Source organism: Pteronotus mesoamericanus, unplaced genomic scaffold, assembly GCF_021234165.1.
Source record: "Pteronotus mesoamericanus isolate MK-2021 breed Mesoamerican mustached bat unplaced genomic scaffold, CSHL_Meso_final contig_181, whole genome shotgun sequence".
Taxonomy (NCBI): domain Eukaryota; kingdom Metazoa; phylum Chordata; class Mammalia; order Chiroptera; family Mormoopidae; genus Pteronotus; species Pteronotus mesoamericanus.
In genome coordinates this window covers 12,670,394-12,690,478 of record NW_026555077.1, presented here as the reverse complement: position 1 = coordinate 12,690,478, position 20,085 = coordinate 12,670,394, and positions in this window count along the sequence as shown.

Genomic DNA, 20,085 nt, shown 5'->3' with positions numbered 1-20,085 from the left:
TTAATATTCAGAAAGTAATTTTATATTCTTACACATGGGAAATGTTTTTCTATACCCTCTAGTCTTAAATGTGTTGCCTGTCAACCTTTTCTATTTGTTATATTTTGCTTTATCTTGAGCCTTCTCGGTGCCTTCCATCTGAGGCAGATGACCACCACCTAGGGGAAGTAAGGCAGCTATAGGCAGTAGTTCCGAGTGTGGCTTTGGAATCAGACAGGCCTGGGTCTGAGTCTTACTTAGTATCGCCTTTTCCTAACTGTGTGAACTTGAGTAAGTTAAAATCTTGTGAGCCTCAGGCTCTACAACTGTGAAGCCATAGTAACTGTTTTATAAATTGAAGCTACACAGACACAAAGAGTGTGTACGTCTGTTGACACTGTGGCACTTACTCTCTACCCTTCATTTTTGGGGTGAGCCTGTTGAGAGCCGTTTCTATCACTCATGAAACAACAGGAATGAAGGCTTTAAAGAAGGCCTTTGAAGAGATTGGAGATGGAAGTCATCCAGCTTTGTTACCTTCATCTGTGGCACTGGAAATAGTCTAGGTTGGGAGAAATCTTGGGCATGGATAAAAACTTATCTAGACAAGGAAATAATCTAAAATGAGTTACAACATAGCACTAAACATTGCAAAGATTATTTCTTATCCTTATCCTAATTCAATACTGTTAGTTGACTACTAGTCAGGGATTTCAAATAGGCATGAGAAGTGTGTAGTCAATAAACAATTGAGTGTTACCCCGTGCCTAACACATGCTGAAGAGACTATAAAGTCTATGAAAGCGGAGAGAGAGGCCCTAGAGGCTGCATAAAAGTCCTGGCTCTGTACCTACTCGCTCTGAGATTTTGGGTGGACAACTTTGCGTTCCTCATCTGTAAGATAAGGGATAAGAGGAAATGCCTCACAGAGGTGTTGTAAAAGAGAGACAGTGAAGATAAAAGTACCCATTCCTATGCCTGGTCCAGACAGAGCGCTCACTAGTGTTAGCCCCTCCCATCCCTGTAAGAGAGCTTATGGATTTTTGTGAGGAGAAACCGTTAGAAAAGCTATATCAGATGCTGAGATGTTAAATATAGTCAAGAGCAGAGAGAGAAATAGGTGGATCTGGAGTGAGGAGTGAAGGCACCTGGAGGAGGGGTCTTAAAGTGATGAGGGTAAGAAAGGATCACTGATAAACCCAGAGGGCCTCCAATGTTCTAGTCTTACATGAAGGAGAGTCTGAGTTTGGGCACTAGCACTTCCTAGAGAGCACGACTCCATCCAGAGCCCCATTTTTGCTTCTTCAAGATGAATCCTCGGCCGCAGGCTGGCGGGTACACACACACTCCAGCATCCCCTTCGGAGAGCCAGTGTAGGCAGAACATGCTCAGGACCCAGAGGAAAGGCGCCAGCCCAGGCTGTGAAAACCCAAGCAGCCCTGCCTGCCGTCACCCAGTTTGTAAACTAGAACCTCATTCTTGTCCTCAACAGTTTTATATTTTAGTTTTTCAAAAGCAAAGAAGAAGAGTGCTGCAAACAAAACAAAATTCCTCTGCTGTCTCCTTTTGTCTGAAAAAGTCCCCATCTCCCCCTTCTCACTCGCTTTGGAACTCAGAAGCACCTCACTGGCAGGTCACAGTTGCCCTGAGGCACAGACGCAACTGTGACCTCTCCTGGGATTGGGTGCTGTCCTCCATTGCACTTCACTCACGTCCATATTTTCACTTCGTTCTTTTCTCTGACTGCAGCCAAGGAAAAGCTCATGGGAGGGGGCTCATGGCCTCTGCAAATGGCTCCTCAAGCCACAAATGGATTGCTCTCCTCAGATTACTCTCTGTAACAGCTAGACCGCTCTGTTTGTTCCAGACACTGACTAAAGAGTGAACTGTGGTCGCATTTTTCCTTTCCTCTAGAGAGCAAACAAATGAGTGAGAGGGGAAAAATAGCTGCAGATATGCTCCTGAAAGCTTGACATTTGCCAGCCCTGATGTGCCCTATAGGGCTGTCAACAGCCTCAGTCAAGCCCTCCCAGGCCCCAGCAGGAACAGCTCTCCCTGCCCCCTGGGGGAGTGCAGCCCAAAGCAATGGGAGAGGGCAGGGGAGACAGAGAAGGCTGACTCCCTTGGAGGCTCCAAGATTCCCAACATAGAGGCTTTAGGGGCTTCTGAGCAAGGCTAGCAGCTGGTGAAGGAACACAAAACCCAGCCACTTGGAACAGCTGAAGGGAAGAGGGCATTGGTCTTCAAATGTGAAAGGAATTGCTATGGAGAAGAGAGATTAGGTTTGCTCTAAATGAACTTGTCCCAGGGGGCGGATCTACATTCCGATAGCTGCATTCTAAAAGGCCAAATTGTTCAAAATAAAGGAAGGGACTTCTCCAGAGTCTGCTGGGTCTTGTTTGCCAAAGCAGCATATTTTGGGGTGGCATGTTCCAAGCTCCTTTAGTTCCATTCCCTGTGTCGGTCCCCCACCTCCCTTCCAGGAGTCCTTGAACCTCCAAAATCAGCTACTGTACACATTCAAAGCCTTGTCTTAGGTCTACTTCTGGGCCAGACTAAGATAGGCCTGTTTGTTCATCATGAGGTCATTCTTTTTCAGATTTTGTTCAATGCTGGTTGAATGTCAAAGCATAACTTTCAAACCGTTAAAATGATAATTCTTACGCTATAAATAGTATGTGTCAAGGTTTTATTTACTTCATTTATGAGGGAACTGGCAGGATAACAAAGCTGATTTCATGTATATTGTTGGTAGAAAAAACAATGCTGAAGTAAGATGCTAAATTAGATCTAAAACTGGTTCATGTCCTGAAGGGCAACAACATCATAACCTTTGAGTTATATTATTACTCAGAGGAACAAATGTCATCAACTTACCCACTTTCTACAGAGATAAACTCTCCTATTATAGGCTTTTTAACTCTGGGCCTCTGATTAATTGATAATAGTAAAATAATGTTAGACACTACCTCCATTAGATGGACTTACTAGAAAATATCCTTGCGTGATCAAAAGGTCACCCAATTATCCTTCTACTTATTTCCAAGTTTGGAATCTCTTTTTTGAGCAACAGGGGAATTTTAAGGTAGCCTATAAGTAATCTATGGCCTAGTGAATGCAACATTCTTAGTGGCAGATCAGTAATTTGTGAAATGTGTGAAAATGAGAAATGCTGTTTATTTTAATATAGAGTCAAAAAATGAAACATAGATTATCAAAAGCAAACTTCACTTCATGCAGCTGTTTTGTTTTCTTTCTGTTTTAATTTTTATTGTGTATTTAACATTTTTGTGAAATCATCTGTAAATTCTAGATCTGGAAACTGGTTGCAAAGGTGCTACCTCTAGACTTTCTTTATTGGCAAAGGGTCTTTGGGAAAACATCATTTATACTAGTGTTAACCTAAGACAATAGACCTCAAATGGAATCACTATGCTAAGCCCACATCACCGAACCATGACTCAGTTACAGCTTGGGCTCTCCCAGAAATCAAATCGTAGACCAATCAGAACCATCACCGAATGGCATTGGTTCGGCCATCTGACTGACAGGCTCCTGCCTTCCCCTAAAAGAAAGTGACCTTGCAACAATCAATCCACTTTTTGCCTGGTATAACTCCCTTGTTTCTGCTGCCTTCCGTCTATAAATGTCTTCTGTTTTGCACAGCTCCTCAGAGGCCCATCCTTTCTCTCTGTTAGATCGAATGCGGCCTGCCTTATGAATCGCTGAACAGGGTCAAACTCTGTATTAGTCTTAAAAAACAAATAATACAGGGCATAGATCACCATCCTTTGAAAATTGTACCTTGTTTGGTTTTATCTTAAAGGGCTTCTTTAGGATCACAATAGCTTTTTCTTCCCCATGTCAAATTGTGATTAATGATGTCAAAAGATAAAGATAATACATTTCTTTCATCCACAGTACTTTGTTAGAGAGCCCTGAAGCTTGTCCTTATCAGCTAATGAGAACACGGTCCACTGCAGGGACTGGTTAAACACTCAATTTGAAAACTCAGAAAAGGCGTGTGAATAGCACCCCCAGCTCTCTGACACCAGGCAATTTGGAGTGGAAAACTTTTGCATATTATCAGGAATTAAGTGGAGGTAGTTTAAGAGACATTCTAAAAACCTGAGTTCAAATAGGCTTTTCCCTTCCTTGATCTCTTTGAAAGCCAGCAACTGCTGAATGCTGGTAGGAGAAGGGAGCATTCTCTCTCTGCGAATTGAATGACCTGATTTTTATCTCTAGTTGGATTCCAGGAGGAAGCATGATGTCATTTCAACCACTGGCCAGAAAACTTCTTGCTTAATGAGCACTTTGAGCTTACTGGCAGCCAAGAGGGCCTTGTTTACTGTGCTTAGAAACCGAGGTCAAAGATCCTCTTTCTCTGGCTTTAAGGAACAAAGGGAGGGCTTGCTAACCAGCCCTTGTTCTGTGAGCAAGTTTCAGAGAATGGCAGTCAGATAAATACAACAGGCTTCCCAAAAAGTTATAAAGGCTAAGAGGTCAAGAGGACAAGAGAGGAAAGGAGCCGAAATGCCATAAGAGGTGGGTTTCCTGCATTCTTATTATGGTGCATAAGTCATGCCTATCTGACCCCAAGTGGGGGCTGAGTTGGAGGCCAGCATCCTGTGGCAGGTGTGGCCTGGCCTCCGGGCCCCCACCTCTCACAAACGCCCCAGCTTCCCTCAGCTGTCTGAGCAGTTGCTGATGGGCTTGGGTGACCTTCCCCCACTGGCAGCTGTTAAGATGTATTCTGAGGGTGGACGCAGATCTCTAGAACTCTGGTTACTAACTACTGAGTTCAACACCAGCAGTATAAGCAGAGGAAAAGTGCAGTGGGTTGATACCTACTTGTGATGCATTATAAATTATATATTTGGCAAAAGAGGTTGAGTATTAAGGAAAACACAGTCCAGCCTGTTCTCCAATAGAAATAGCGTAAGCCCTCTGATATTTCTTTTTAAAAACAAGACTTTATTGAGGTATAGTTGACATACCACAAACTGTACCTGATTAAAGTGCACAATTTTTTGCTTTGACATACGCATACGCCTGTGAAAATCCATCACCACAATCAGGGTCACCTCTCCCAAAAGCTCCTCCGGCCTCTCTGACACCCTCCTTCCCATGGCCAGCCGTTCCCGCACCCCCAACCCCCATCCCTAGGTGGTCGCCTGCTTTCTGTCACTAAAGTTTACTTTGGATTTCCTAGAGTTTTATGTAACTGGAATCATACATTATATACCTCTTTCTCCCCTCAGGCTGGCTTCTTTCACTCAGCTTATTATCCATGTTATTTTGTATATCAGAACACATGCTTTCATTTATCCTGAGCACATACCTAGGAGTGAAATGGTTGGGTCACATGGCATGGATATATTTAACTTTTAAGGAAACTGCCAAACTGCTTTCCAAAGGGGTTGTACCATTTTACATTCCCACCAGGAGTGCCTGAGAGTTTTAGTTAATGTTGGACAGTCTAATAGACATGTAGTAGTATTACACTATAGTTTTAACTTGCATTTTCCTAACGACGAATGATGCATACCTTTTCTTGTGTTTATTTGCCACTTATATATGTTTTGGGTGAAGTGTTTGTTCAGATCTTTTGAACATTTTTTAAACTGGGTAGTTCTTTTTTTTTTATTATAAGTTTTGAAAGTACTTTGTATATGATGTCTGTCTAGAAGGTATCCAGCCATGTAACATGAAAAATAGAGACATTTATTGAGGAAGATACAAGATACAAGAAACATTGTACAGAGGACAATGATACCTCGGTTCCCTTCAAAGTAGGCACCCTGAGACCTCACACAGGTCTCCCAATCGCCTTCAGCTACCCCGTCATATTTTCCTGAATCTCATTGACAGTCTGGCATCTCTTCCCTTTCAAAGGTGATTTTAGTTTTGGGAAAAGCCAGAAGTTGCAGAGCACCAAATTTGGGCTGTAGCGGGGCTGAGCCACCTGGGTGATTTGAAGTTTCACCAAAACACTCTGCACAAGACATGATGCATGCGCAGGCACATTGTCATGATGAAGCTGCCAGTCACCAGTTGTCCATAGCTGTGACCTTGTGAATCATCCAGTTTCCACGGAGGAATGTTCAAGCTTAATGCAAAATTTGATGCAGATTTGTCTTTCTACTTGCTCAGTCATTTTGAATGCAACAGCCACACAGTGTACAGGCTTACTCAGCGGCATCTACTGCCCCTACTGACTAGTACTGTGAAGTCGTCATTGTTCAAGCATGCGCATTCCAGTTCACTCTCCGTGGCTGCCAGGTTACATCCATGTTATGCAAACTGTTCTCATTATATTAACAATGGTTGGCCTTTTTCTGGACAGACCTAATATTCTTGATACAAGTCCTGTCTCAGGTATACTATGCAAATATTTCCTCGCAGTCTGTCTTGCCTTTCGTTACATTAATAGTGCCTTTTGAAGAGAAGAAACTCTTAATGGATGAATTCCAATTTGTCAAAATGTCTGGTAATATTTCTAAAAGGTTAGAGCACTACCTAGACAATGAGAGGCACTTAATGTAATTTTAAGTGCCTTCTCAGGTTTAGAACTTGATTTTTAAATATGGCCCATCAAGCTCTTTCCTGGCTAAATCTCGGGTTCCACCGAATACCTACTTATTTCAAACAAAATTTGATAAAGCAACTTTCACTACCAGAAGGAAATCTGAACTGAAGCAGAAAGATGTGCTGGTGATATTTTTATAAATGCAGCTTCAGGAAAAGAGGAAGCTGCTGAGTTTCTGGGGGCTATGGGGAGAGAAGCTTTGTCTTCAACCACAAAGGAGAGTACGGGCCAGAAAATTAGGCCCAAATCACCCATGAACCAGGGATAAAAAGATTACAGCTCTGTCACTAGGGAAGAAGTGAGCATTAGCTGCCTCTACATTTTAGCAGGAGAAATTCTCCACTTGCCTCCTTAGGAAACCAGAGCCTTACTATTTTAAATTATATAATTTTTAGATAAAAGGCCACGCCTTGACCCAAATAAAAATAGTAGTTAAATCTAGCTAGTGCTTAAGCTTGCTAGAGGTCAATGTTTTATCATTGTACATTTCATGTAACCTCCTGACAACCCTGTGAAGGGCGTAATGTTATGTCTCATTTTATAGATGAGGAAACCAAGCACAGAAAGCTTAAGTGAGCAGTAAAGCCGGACAGTTCTGACTTCAGGGTCTTTGCCCTTCCTCCCTCCGCTCTACTGCCGCTTTTTCATGGCACTTACATAATTTGACTGTTTCACCTCTATGAGTGGTCTTTTAATTAATTGTACAATATCTTGTTTATTTTAGTATATTTTCTATTTAGGTCAACTTACTCAAATTAGGGAAGAGAAAGAGGTCACAAGGATGCATATGAGCAAAGTGCTGAGCCTAGGAGCATGGCTGATGCTTCTCGATGAGGAACGCCCTCCGTGTGTCCCCCATGCCCCCCGGCCCTGAGGTCTGGCACAGTGAACTGTTCTCAAGGTGTAACTCCAGTGGGAGGGCCCTCTTTGCAGGATGCAAGCCAGCTAGAATGGAAGCCTCTGCGGGCAGGGACTATCTTACTAGTGCCAGTGCTTAGTCCGTTCCACTAACTTTGGATTTAATTTATTGTTCTTTCTCTAGCTCTTTGAGGTATAAAATGAGGTTGTTGATTTGGGATTTTTCTTCCCCTTTAATGTAGATATTTACTACTATAAATTTCCTTCTTAGTATTGCCTTTTCTGCATCCCATAGGTTTTAGTATGTGATGTTTTTGTTTTCATTTGTCTTGAAACATTTTCTGATTTCCCTTGTGATTTCTTCTTTGATCCCCTGGTTGTTTAAGTACATATTGTTCAATTTCCACATATTTATGGATTTTCAAATTGTCCTTCTGCTGTTGATTTCTAGTTCCATTCCACTGTGGTCAGAAAAGATACTTGGTAGGATTTCAATCTTCTTACATTTGTTAAGACTTGTTTTGTGTACTAACATGTGATCCATCCTGAAGAATGTTCCTTGTGTAATTGAGAAGAATGTGCACTCTTCTGTTGTTGGGTGGAGTATTATGTCTGTTAAGTTGAATTGGTATTTTGTGTTGTTCAAGTCCTCGGTTCCCTTATTGATCTTCTATCTGGTTAATCTATTCATATCTAAAGTGAGATATTAAAATCTCCTTCAACTACATACAAAAACTTGAATCCTTTACATTTTCCCCCAACTCTATGTTATCAATGTCATAAATTATATCTTTTTGAAGTTTGTATCAATGAACTAATTTTATAGTTACGGTGATTTTTATGCTTCTATCTTTTAAATTCTATACTGAATTATTACAGTATTATAATATTTTGCATTTGTCTATACATATATAACTTTACCAGAGAGCTTTATATTTTCATATGCTTTCATGTTGCTCTCTAGCATTCTTTTGGTTCAACTTGAAGGACTCCATTTAGTAATTCTTGTAAAGGTAGGTCTAGTGATAATGAACTCTCTCAGCTTTTGTTTATCTGGGAAGGTCTTTATTTCCCTTTATTTTTGAAGGACGCTTTACTAAATATAGTGTTTTGGGTTGACAGGTTTTTTTTCTTTCAGCACTTTAAGTATATCAATCCAGCCACTCTGACCTGGAATAGTTCTGCTGAGAAATCTACTAGTACTCTTATGGGAGCTTCCTTGTAACTGATGAGTTGCTTTCTTATTATGTACAAGGGAGCTTCCAGATGAACAAAAGCTGAAAAGGTTCATTATTACTAGACCTACTGATGCAGTTAAAATAAAACAGTTTTTCTTACCAATTTCAATGTGGCTGGCTGTTCTTGGCTTTGAACTTGCCTGGGGTACTATGATTTCCAAACTGGTTTCTGGAGTTCTCATAAAGCTTTTAAACCGTATATATATTTTTTATTTTTAAAGATTATATTTATTTATTTTGAGAGAGAGGGGAAAGGAGGGAGAAAGGGAGGGGCAGAAACATTGATGTGAGAGAGGAACATTGCTTGACTGCTTCTCGTGTGTGCCCCAGTGAGGAACTGAACCCACGACTCAGGCATGTGTCCTGACCGGGGATCAAACCAGTTACTGTTAACTTTGCTGGACAATGCCCAGCCAACTGACCCACAGTGGTCAGGGCTAATTGTATATTGTTTTTAAGTTAATGTCTCTATGGGGGAACAAGGTCTGGGGTTTCTTATTCTGTCATCTTGCTGATGTCATTCCATAACCTAGTCAGTATTTTTGCTAAAAATTTTTAACCTTAATTTAAATGTGAGGAAGTAACCAAACAAATCCAGGAACAGTTTGAAGAAATATAGCATGAATACTTCAAAAATGTTAACTTCTTGAAAGTCCTCTCTAGCCCCCTCAAGGAGGGGAGAAAGTATTGCAGATTAAGGAGACAAAAGAGATATGATGGTCAATGCAGTGCATGAAGAATGATCAGATTTTTGAATTTCAATAAAAGCCACAAAAATCACCTTATGTATAATTGAGGAAATTTAGATAGGTACTGCTTTTAAAAAAAATCAGTGGTAAATTCTTAGGTGTGATAATGGTGAATAGATAAAAGAATATCCTGTTCTTAGGAAATACATACTAAAATATTTAAGGGGGAAATGCTATGATGTCTGCAATACACACACAGAGAATGAGCAAACACATGACAAAGTGTTATAAAGTTACACTTTAAACATCTCACAGTTTTATTTTAAAAAATATTTGGGGAGAAAAACTGTATGTAACATATTTCTTATCATCCCAACTTTACAGGTCAGAAAATTGAGGTTGAAAGTGGTTAAGCAGCTTACTCTAGGTCATATAATAGCAAAGCTGGAAATTAAACCTTAGTAGGTTTACAGAACTTTTATATTTTTTTAAAGTGAAATCACAGGCTTGAGGTAGGAATTGTTGTCATTGTTTTCACAGAGGAGGAATCAGAGGCATTTAGAGAAAAGGTGGAACCTCCAGGGTCATGGGGTGTAGAAGACTGAGTAAGAGAATCAGCCTAGTGTTTTCTGTGATGTTTGATGTTCTTTCCATTGCTGAGAGAGAGAGAGAGAGAGAGAGAGAGAGAGAGAGAGAGAGAGAGAGAGAGAGATTGGACAGGGGCTGAAAGTCTTACATTTTTTTCCCCCTGATAAATATCAGATCCTTCACCCTGACAAGTATTTTAGTAAGATTTGGGAATGGGCCCAACCATGGGACATGGCAACATTTGGCTCAGTTTGTAGTCTGATGAATTTGAAGCACTTGCTCTTCTTTTTACCTGATTTCTTCTCCTCTCTGCAGCTGCTCTTAATGTTTTCTCTCTCTCATGTTCCCAGCCCTATGAACTCTACTCCTACTCATCTTTCAGGCCTCAGATTAAACTCCATTTACTTTATGAACACTTTCTTAACCTTCACCAACCTCCCTGCTCTACACCCATCTCCGTAGGTTAAGATCCCTTTTCTTACAGAGATTCCTGTAATCATGGCTAATGTTAACTGAGAACTGATTATGAGCACTTAGCATGTATGAACTTGTTTAATCCTCAACATTTATAAGATCTATAGTATTGGTGCCATTTTATAATGAAGACATCAAGATACAAAAAAACTGGTTACCTTCTCTAAGATCACACAGCTGGTATAAATTCAAATACAGGCATCTGGTTAGGAGCCTAAACTTTTAACCATGTGTTAATTCTTCTTAGCATGTGTAACAGTTGCCAAGTATTTTTTTACTTTATATCTCTCTTGTTTAACTGAAAGCCCATAGCTTGTTCACTAGTATATCCTGCCACTTAGCCTAAGTCCTATATCATCAGGGCTGATATATATGAGGGAGGACCCCCCCCCAAAATGGAATTATCTTCTGGAGGGTGGGCTCCTTGTAGTACAGGCTTTCCCCACTAGGTGAATGTTCTAGGCACCCGTCTGTATAAGTGTATTACTAGCTGGTGGTGTTGTGAGAGGCTGTATTTGGCTTCAGTGAATTTTTTTTGAAAACTCAACACATTTGCCCATTTCATGGTGGGTGATTTATGAGCACACTTGCCTACACCACACTGTGTGTTCAGCAGTTTTTGAGCAAAAATGGCATGACCCCCATGCCCCATACTCCCTATTCACCTGATCTCACCCTGAGCAACTTTTTTCTTTTTGTTTCCCTGGACAAAAAAAGTCCTCAAAGGAAATGTTTTGCTGATGTGGAAGAAGTGAAACAAAAAACAGCAGAAGCACTACAAGGCATCAAAATGGACGAGTTCAAAAACTGTTCTGAGCAGTGGAAAAAATGTCCCGATAGGTGTATTGCATCAAATGGAGAGTACTTCGAAGGTGACTGAGGTTTAAACATGTAAGAATAAATACACATTTTTTTGTAAATAAATTCCAGTTTTTTTAGGTTCCCCCTCATATTTGTTGAATAAATAGTAATGTAGACAGTGTGATGAGAAGAGCAAGGTATTAAGGGTCAGACAGGCTAGAGTTTGTCACTTGGTTACTTACAATTAGGTGATCTGGGATAGGTCAATTGACTTTGCAGTGCAGGAGTTTTGCATCAGAAAATGAGAATCAGATTATCGTATGAATTTATTGCTGCTCTATTGAAAATTGCACTACGATCTGTATAAATATGAGTTGTGCCGCTTTCTTGTACATGATGGGTGACAGGGCCATGGTTCTTTCCACTTCCCAGAGAGAAGCAAGGTAGAGACTGTGACCAGAAAAACGTCCCTCCCTGCCTATGTTGAGCAGGCCTCTGGGAGAGGCCTGAAATTCGAAGGTAGGCCTCAGGGACCTCAGGCTTCTCAAAGAGGCCTGCTGGCGGAATGGGCTGAAGTGTCCACCTCCGCCCCTGTCCTCGTGAGCTCCGCTTGGGGTGGGAGACTCAGCGTGTTTTGTGGAGCCGAGGGCTGAACCCAGGGCTGAAGCAGTGCACAGGGGCAGTGCTGGGGCTGAACCTGACAGTAAAGAGGAGGAACAGTGAAACCATTGTCCCCGTTCAACAACACTGCCTTCTAACCCCAGGGGAGGACTGTGAGGGACAGACCGAGACCTCTGCAGCAGAGGGTGCTGTGGGTGCCATGAAACTGTTCCCTCCACGTGGGCTGCTGCCTTTTGTTTGAACCTGGGGGTAAGACTGGGACAAGCAAAAGAGTGGCCCTGGGGTAACCCTGTGGAACCATATGATCGGTCCATCCTGTGATGTTGGGGAAAATAAATAAAGCAAAGTAAAAAAAAAAAAAAAACTCAGAAAATCTTGGCCTCTGTTTTGTAAAGCTTAGAAGTAAGGTTAGTTCTTTAAAAATATTTCTCAACTTTATGAATATTATATTATGTACAAGTTTGGCAGGATTCTAGTATGATTGTTAAACAGATGTGTTGTTAAGACCAAGAAAAGAAAGCGGCACCTCTCTGAGCTAGAAAGAACATGGCAGGAACAGATGGTGCATTTATTAAAAAAGGTTGGTTACCTAATAGAAACCATGGGAAATTATAGACCCAGTAGGCCTGATTTCAAAGAGTTGGACAAGACTTCCTGAAGGACATGAAGAGAAAAATGTGGTTTGGATACAACTGTTTGCTAGACCCTGGGGTAGATGAGAGGCAGATAAAGATAAATAAGTGCCGTTCTTGCCCTCGAGGAGCTCTCAATTTGATGGATTTTTGTTTCAATTAATCCTAAACAGGTAAAGATATCACAAGGTGGGTGAATTAATGAATAGTTCAATGGATTTTTATTTTATTGTACTGCTATTTGACTTTAAAAAAATCAAAAGTATGGAGACACAGAGAGCATGAAATTGAATTTTTAAGGTTACAAAAATCTGGGAGGGGTGACTAAAAGGTTGGATATCTGAATCAATACTTTTGAAAAGTTCTAGCAGATCAGACTCATTAGGTCCAAATTGAATCTTTACTTAGTTTCAAAATAATTAGTGAGGCAACTATACTGTTAAACAACCTCTAATCTAGTTTATGTTTTTTAAAAAAGTAATGTTGTTTTAGTCAACCACAGGCTTAATATGAGCCAGGAGCAACATGTGGTTGCAACCAGACAAGGAAAGAAAAGTAGCACATCTGGAACAAGGAAAGTTATACCACCACTGTTTACTCTTCCGGTCTAGTCTTGCTTGGAGAGAGTAGTATACGTGCATGGTTTTGATTATGACATTTTAAGAAGGATATATTCATAAGTTCCCTACCCCTCCATAAAGTGAGTCTTTCATTGTTGATAAGTAGGCTGTTGAAAAGGCATAGAGAATTTTGATTATCACCAAACCAAAACAAAAGTGTTCATGAATGACCCAAACTTAAGACCCAGAAGCCAAAATGCTCATGGATATAGTGATAGATTAGTGTTTGTCTTCCTGGACCTTGCCATTGCATTCCATAGATCTCACCATTCTCTCCTTAAATTGCCCCCAGGACCTGCTGTCCTCTTCAGTCTCTTCTTTAGCTCATGATTTCCCCTCTGACAGAGACTCCCACCTTGACGAAACATCATTTAGACTCCTCTGAGCCCTCTTTTCGATTAAGCTTTTTCCTTGGGCTCTAAGACTTGCCTAGTCCAGTTGTAGTGATTATGAGAACCCTACTTGGTCAATTTAGTGAGAATTCCTCCCCCCATACCCCCTCGCCTCAAGTCCCCTTGGTCACCCTGGCTTGCCTTCAGGAAGAATCCTGAGTCAGTTTAGCAAGACTGCCCTCCTCTTGATGTTTCCCTTTAGTACTTTCCCATATGCTGACCCCCCACATGTAGAGCCACCCCCCCCCCAGCTGCCATTACTGTATTTGGAGTGGAGTCCTACCTCTCTCCGTCTGTGACAGCCTCGATGCCCATTGCAGCCGTCTCAATAAAGTCTTTCTGATCATTTTAACCAGCATCAGAATAATTTTTCTTCAACACCATCCCCTGTAATTGTGAGCATTTAATTGAATGTTTTCATCAGAAGCGTTCTCTTCTCTTTCTCCCTGAGAATTTATCTGCTCCTGTAGTTTATGACTTTTTCCTTCTTTAATAACCTAGAAAAGTGTAGTTACATCTTGCATCTTGGTCTCTCCTTGAACTCCAGTGCTGTGTTCCAGGCATTAAAGGGGTAAAGGGGCACAGGATAAAAAAGTAAAAATTTATGCACAAGTGCTTTGCCTATGCTACGTCCTTTAATTCCCATAATAACGCTGTTCTGTTCAGGTGTTTAGCATACCTATTTTTCACATGAGGACCCTGAGGCTCAGACAGCCCAAAGTCAGGCTTTTATAGAATGGCAGCTTGGTTGGTGACTTACACCTAGGTCTGTGGCTCCTATTTTAGGACTTTTCCAACCTTAGCATAACTGCCTCTCTTTCAGGACTTACGGTCTGTGTTTGGCATTTATTTATTCAGTCCACTTGTTTACTAATGCACAGATATTGCATGTCTACTACATTTCAGGGGTGACTCTAGGGACTGGGGGTAAGAAATGAATAGGGCACAGTATTTTCTCTTTAAAGCTAACAATCAAGTAGAGGAGACTGAAAAAGCCGATGACAGCACAAGGTAAGACAGGCTTTGTTCCACTATGGAATGAACTGTTTTCCTTAGGCTCCAAGGGCGGCCGCCAGGAAAGGGCATTGAAGGGGTCTGGGATGAAGAGCAATTTGACTTTCCATTGTCGTATAATTAGGCATTTTATTTCACTTTTCATGTTTCTGTATTTTATCTGCCTTCCCACTACCATGTGTGCAGTAAGCCCTCAAGTTGTTGCTGAATAAAAGCTACGAACAGAATTGTGGGTGCAATGTTATAAAGTATCCACACTTAATTCTAACATAAAAATCTCAATACATCAAACAGATGGTTGTTCATTACCCATAGTGCACTACGTGTCAGTGTAATATGTTTCCTCCCTATTTTGTAAGGGAAGAAATTATGTGGCCGTGAAGTCCAGTGACTCGCGTAAAGCCACACAGCATTCAGGGTCAAAACCCTGAGCAGGTCTGCTCCCGGGTGCTCACCTGTGTAGCAATCAACACCTGACTATGCCCCTCTCTTCCAGGAACAGCTGGAGACAGAGCCTGAGCTGGAACAGACGTGTATTTCATCACTGTGGGTGAGAGAAGGGTCCACAAAAGTGCATCCAGGATAGCAATGCTAATGGCTTATTAGGATCTTGCAATTCAGCCAATTTCTTACCACCTGGATGTTAATGGCTGCAATTAGTTATCCACCTTGGTCTGACCTGGGAAAACTTGCCAGGTGCAGTCCTGCCCTATAGAAACCACTTTGCTGCCAAGGAGAAAAAGGCCCTTTATTTTTTGACCACTGAATTTATGGTGGGGGCTGGAGGAGCAGTTCCTTCTAATAGGTCTGGAACCTGAAGTTTTAAAAAAGTTACCTTATCTCCTTGACTTTCTCATATGTCTTTTCTGTTCCATTGACTCTCTTTGATGGAATATACCAGCAGGTGCTGCAAAGTGCTTTTTAATACTTTAGTAAACAGTTGGGAGAGGAAGCTCATTATGTATAAAGTGAGAAGTGAAGTCGGACATTTGTCTTACTCAAGATGAAATAAGGGCTATTGTTCAATTAGGCTAAAATAAAGTCTCTCATGTTTCCTTCTTAATGTCTTGTTCTGGGGGCAGAGGAATGGGGGTGGAGGAAGTGAGTGGCAAGATGAGTAAGCTTCTGAAATATTGCCTGAGAATGCGACAACAGAAAAGTATCCTCCCTGAGGAGGGATGATAGGCAGGGGTGGGTGGGAACGGGCCTCGGCAGCTGCTCCTACAGAAGTTGCCTTGCATTGATTTCTGCCGGCGTGTCCAATTAGGAAGTGGGGGCATGGGGTCATAAGGGATCCCTCAGAGAGAGCCAGCCTGAGTCCTTCTTCGGCCCTGGCTGTGGAACTTTAATTAGCATGGCTGGGAAAGGAACAGGAAGGAGGGAGGCAGCTGATGAAGGATTATCATTGAGCTTTCGGAAGAGGAGTTGAGAACAGTCGATTTGATCCAAATCTAAAATGTATGAAGATTGTACATCTGCTCTAATCCATTTGCCATTAATCATAGCAACTTTTTCTTTTTTTTTCTTTTTCTTTTTTTTTTGCTGATTTTTAATGGGGAGGGAGTGGGGAGGAGAGTCGGGTGGAGGGCGGGGCGCAGGAGCTGGGGAAGAGCGCTGTCAGGGGGAGGAGAGGGACCGGGCCCCTCTGGCCCGCCAAAGCTCGCACCTGGCTCCTTCTCAGCTGCTGTGCTGGCAAAGAGAATGCTTTCATTTCTTTTTCTCCCTCAGATACACATGTTTATCCTCAAAAAATGGGGACGGGGGGAAATCCCATTTTTGCTTCCAGACTGTTAATTTGGTGGAAGGCTAAGATCTTTCCTAGGTGATACACATACCCCTGACCCTGACTTTTCCACTTTGCTTGAATCAAACCAAATTTGCTCTAAGATATCTGATATATTTACGTACAGATGGTGTGTTGTAGAATTTTGCACCTGAAATATGTATAATGTTGTTAACCAGTGTCACCCCAATAAATTCAATGAAAAAAAGTCAGCCAGAATAAGGCCCCAACTCTGGCTCATTCACTTGATGTTTCAGACCTTTCAGGTGCAAATATCCCTTCCTGCCCTCAGTACTAATCTTTTTTTTTAATGTGATATCTAGAGTCATAAGTACTTCTTTTCTATTCTTTGATTATGACTCCAATATATTTTTTTAATTATCTTGATAGGAATGCAAGCTATTCACCTGTTTCATCAAAACATTTTTGTTAGCCTTAGAGAATCATGCATGAAGGTATTGCCAAATGGTATTCTGATTGGGTTCCTGATTAGGTTCTTAAAACAAGATTTCATTTCCTCAAATCTTCCTCCCCTTGAAAGGATAAACAGGTGCCCCAGTGGGAAGGGCAGCAGCCTCCCTGCCAGCAGGCCCACAGGGCAGCGAAAACTGTAGCAAATGTCACCACATCAAACCCTAAGTCTGGGGGCACCTGCCTGTCCTAAAACTCCAGATTCATGTCCCAAAGCTAACTCCCTCTTGCCCTTAGAAAAAACACTTCAGATATCACTTAAAATACTTTATTCATCATATATGCATAATAGCACATGATAAAAACATGAATTTGGTTTATGGAATGGTAAAGAAATAGTATCTTATTATCAGGATGGAGTAGTTTTGAGATTAATTTACCAGGAATGTGCCATGAAGCAACAACACTAAAGAGCAACTGGGAAGTTCTTCATGAACTTACTGCACTTTTTTTAAAAAAAAATTTTATTTATTTTTAAAGATGGTAAGGGAGGGAGAACAAGAGGGAGAGAAACATCAATCGGTTGCCTCTCACACAGCCCAACCAGGGACCTGGCCTGCAACCCAGGCAGGTGCCCTGACTGGGAATCAAACCAGCGGCTTTTCAGCTTATGAGATGAGCTCAACCCACTAAGGCACACCTCTCAGGGAGAACTTACTCACTTTTGAAGGGAGAATTGAACTCGGATATTTATTAAGGTGGGTAGAACTGGGCAAGGACCAGGTGATACCCTGAGAGTGGGGCCAAGTGGCCAACTTCCAATGGCTCTTGAGAGCCACTTTTAAGCAGTTCTTAGGTAGGTGGTTGGAATAGCAGCCACCGTAACTTCAACTGCATGTATAAACCTCAGCCTCACCTATAATCTGTGAGCTCCTTGAGGGCAGAAATCCTGCTCCTTTCATTTTATTAGTAGGTACACAGAGTGTATACACATGGCTGAACTGAATTTAACATGAGGGATGGCTTGGCGTGTCCCACTACTGTAGACTACAGCAAATATAGCATTTTCTACTTTCCTAGCGAGTCCAGTAGGACATTTTCATAAAATGGAAGGCTGAAATCTCCCTGGAAGAAGAAGCATATTTTTCCACAAACATTCCTATTTTTACAGAGGGGTATGTGGTCTGGGCTGGGGCAGGGGAAGCTGCTCAGGTTTTTTCATAGCTGCATCAAAGAACTTCAAATCTATAGTTAAACTGTCATTCATAAGTAAGACCACCTGACTCCAAATTCAGCTTCCACGGTCACCAACCCACCCTTAAATCACCAAGGCAGTTTTCCAGTAATTTTCCACCAAGAAAGAGAGATACTGTGTCCAGGATTTTCTTTTCAGAGGAAAGGAGCAGAGAAGCTAAAATAGGTTTTCACAACCTCTTCATTCAAGGAGTTTAACCTTCATTCAGGAAACAGTGCAAATAAGTCACAGTTAATGGGCAACAGAAAACTTAGAGGAATTAAGTGTATAACTATTAGAGAGTTTCTTAAAACCGAGATATGCATCAGAAGTCTGGAGAGCTCTAATGCTCTCAATACACCCACATGCATGTGTGGAATTAGCTTTTGAGCCTCCTCATGGGACCTCAGGTTACCCACTGGAGGAGAACAAGTGACTTTTCATGGGGCCCTTAAAATAATTTTATGGGCATCCATTTCCAGGTCCTCAATTTCCAATTGTACCCTTTCCTGCCTAGTCTGTGGTGTGCTGGCTCTTCCCACCTCCTCTTTTAAATCTCCTTCTTTATAAATGAAAGACAAATCTCTCGCCCATCCTAAGTCTTATGAATGTGATTGACCCAGGGAACTAAACAAAGGGGCAATTCCTGGATGCCTTGCTCGCAAGGGGAGTCCTATGAGTGTCAGCAGAAAATATTGAAGGGAGCAGTCCTTTATTTCACGCAAGACACAAACTCTTGTTCAGACTCTGAGGGCTTGTTTATCTATCCATGCATCCATCCATCCATGCATCTGTTTATCTTCTAGTTAGAATTAAAAACTGAGATGGTTGTCACAGGGGTGGGCATTAACATACATATATGAATTGAAAAATAAAGTAAGATTTTTTTTTCACAGAAAGTGATTCTGGTTGAGATGATTGACTTGACAATGCGAACTGGGTTTGCCGAGTTATTACGGTAGGTACATTGTATAAATTGAACCAACTAAGTATGCAGCTTCCAGATTTTGACAGAAATATATTCAGAGCCTATAGGCATCACAGAATACGTTGGACATGAAACATATGAGGAAAATTTTTTGATGTCAGTTTAAAGTTACATAGGGTATATGTAGATTATTTTTAAAAAATTGTAAGGGAATATGCAAGAAGATTTGAAGACAACTGTTTTGGGAATTCGCTGGGAATGAGGTGCACCTGGAACCATCTGGGGAGATTTGTTGAACTGAGACTGAACTGGGTGCGAGAGCACACTCATCCGGCTCAAAACCAAAAAGACAGGAAAGGCTATCTGGTCATCTGTTCAATGCTGACAGCATGTGCAAGGGCCTCAAGACTCTACCAAATGTGTCCATTGGCAGAATGGTTATGTGATGAGCCTCCCCTTAGAACAGGAGTCAGTGGAATGGCAAGGACAATAACATTGGCCACTTCTCTCAGCCTGAAAAGATCTAATATCTTTCTTGCCAGGAGGCAGAAGGAGGGCAGATTGGACAATAGGGAAGGTCAGAAAAGGCTTTTAAAGCCCCTTGAAGAAATCTGGATTCTTAGCCACATGAAAAAAGCAGGATGTAATCAATATTAAACTCTCACCTTTTCTAATTCCCATAAAATTATTTCAGTTTTTCTCTTATGGGATGTTTCTCGCGCCATGGCAATTACTTGTTTACATGTTGGTCTCTTCCCTAATTAGTCAGTAAACTCTTCAGTAACATAGATTATTTCTTATATATCTTCCTAACACTAGTGCCTAGCACATCTTCTCTCAAGTGACAGGATCTTAATAATTTTTTTTAGAAAAGAAATGAAATAATAAACAGAAGAAATTCAATAGGCAGGTGAAGAGGGATGGGCTAGGAAAGGGGGCTAATAGCGCAATAGCCCTACATACAGGGACCGTGCCCGTCCCCCCCAGTCCCCCCAGCCCGGTAACACTTCCTCCGCTGATCGGCTCTCAGACTTTGTCCACAGCTTTGCACTTTCAACTTGGTGTATAATCACTTATTTGTCACTAATATCCACAGTGTTGTGAGGTATACGAAGTCTGATGTTATTTTCACATACATGACATGCAGTAGTTAAAAGCTATACTTTCAGGAAACAACTAGGTTTAAAAAGCTCATTTTCCTGTAATAATTGTTGGGTCACTCCAACTGACA